Below are 2,369 nucleotides of genomic sequence, written 5' to 3' on the forward strand. Positions count from 1 at the left end.
GCTCCTTTCTGTTTTATTTTGTCAATTTCACTTTAAGTATTTTTATATGATTCAGTGCTTTTATGTTTTATTATGCTTCATGGTCTGTTGAAGACTCAGAACGTTTTAAAATTGTCATAGATTTTTTTTCCCACCTGATACCATGACTCCAGTTCTGATTTTAAAATTGTTTCTAAATAACCTATTGTTGATTACTGCATTTTTTTTTCCCCTCAAGGACAATGATAGGTAGGAACTAGGTGAACATACATGGTTGTGTTTCAAGAATAGTATCCCTTCAAGGTATACTTACTGATTAGAGTTGCGATTTTACTGGCAGTTATCAATAAGATGTAACTTCCTGGTTTTTGAATTGTAGAGGTGGAACAAATTAATTTGCATGGTGCTTCCTCCTTTGGCATGGTGACAGCTGTAAAGCATGATGGATCAAGGTAGCAGATGGTGCAGAATTTATTCTGACTCTTTAACAAGGGATATTCTGCCTTGGTTTTTTTTTTTCTCCCTCCCCACTATTTTCAGAAAATTTTTAATTTTGTTTTTTCCATCATTCAGTGGAGAGAAACTTTTTTAATGAAATATTTTTTCAGTAGGGCTGATGTTTATGCCATCTATTCTGTAACAAAGATGAATGTTAAATCAAAAGAAATATGGAGAATCTTTGTACGTGAGTGTGCAAGTATATGGATCAGTGGTGAGTCCATTTTCAGGATGGATATTAATAGGCAAAGCTTTTAGTTAGTCTTGAAAGTAACTTTGAATTCACCAACTTGAGATGCATACTTTCTATTCATTGAAGTGGTTTCTCTCCTTATACCCTTGAATCGTCAAATGAAGCAATCTTCAGTTGTGCATCAGTTCTGAAACATGAGTCCCCGATGGCAGTCCCCTGAAAGCTGCATGAACAGTATTGAAGAGGGAGATCGTTCTGTATGATGGACTTGAAAATATACATTTATACATTAATCTTTAACTTTTTTCTTTTAAAGAGATGGATATTTTCTCTACCTTCTTTCCATTCTATTTCCATCTGATTTCTGTTGCTAATTCCTCCTAATAGTTTTTCCCCACTTTCTTGGTCCCTTCAGGGGAAATACCAGTCAGATTTCTGTCCTTGGTCTCTTCCTCCCAGACTTCATCTGAACACTCGCCCCCTTCCTCTAATTGGAACTAGATGTATTAGCCATCATTATGAACAGGAGGGCATATCAGTCACATGTCTTTTATTGTCCAGTAAAAAACAGGAAGTCGTCTTGAAAGGCAGAGAGTGTCCTGCAAATGCCCTTCAGACCTTCCTTGCCCCTCCTTGTACCAACCATGCAGGTGTATTTAATCTATTCCTGCTTCACGTGAGGATTGATTGGGGTTGTCACTTTTATTCTGGTAGATAAAAGTTTTCCATAGTTTTTAAGAGATCTTCAGTTGTGATTGGAAGTTAGATCTCATTTCTAATCCTGTGTGTGCAATGGTGATGAGTCAAAATTTAACTTCTCTGAACTTACTTTCCTTGTCTCTGACATGGTTCTTAGTGTGGTAATATTGTCTCCGTTTGTCATACAGGATTATTATGAAGATCAAATAAAATAGTATATATGAAACTACTTTTTAAATACAAAAGCTTTACACAAAATTTTGAATTTACATGAGTTAAATCCTTTCGTTAAAACATTTGCAGATAGAGTGTACATGCTGAATTAAATGTGCTTTAATTTTAAGTTTTATGGGAATTTCCTTCCTAATCTACTTCTGAAGAGGAAAACAGAAACATGTATTATGCCGAGGGTAAAATATTCTTTTTTGGTGAATCACGGACATTCGATTTTGCTTGTCTGAGGCAGAACAGAATATTTGAAAATACACGCTCACATATTTTGCACTGATCTCAGAGGTCAGTGGTAACTACCATCTTGACTGCAGTTAGCTCAGGCGTGGAAGATGCATAGCTTGAGGGTTCTCGGAGGAGACGGTTAGGGGAAATCCCATTTTTTCCCTCCATAATTCATTCAGTGGCACCAAAGCTAGGGTTCGCCATAAAGCCCAGTGAGATTTTGTCTGTTTCAGAATAGGAGCAGTATCCTTAGCAAAAGCACGACACTATAGGAAAACGGGGCTGTATCAAGGTGAAAACTTCTGTAGAACAGCAGGCACCATAAGTAAAAAGATGAGCCTCGGAGAAAACGTTTACAGTACATACAACTGACAAAGGATTAATATCCAGAATACATTAAAGGCAAAACAACTTCCTGTCAGTCAAGTGAGCAAATGGCAGCCATGCATTAATACAGCAGTTCTCAGACTTCTTGGTATCAAGACCCCTTTACGCTCTCCTAGCGATATTTACTCTACTAGAAATTAGAGGAATTTTTAAAGTA

This window comes from Camelus dromedarius, chromosome 3 (assembly GCF_036321535.1).
Source record: "Camelus dromedarius isolate mCamDro1 chromosome 3, mCamDro1.pat, whole genome shotgun sequence".
NCBI lineage: Eukaryota > Metazoa > Chordata > Mammalia > Artiodactyla > Camelidae > Camelus > Camelus dromedarius.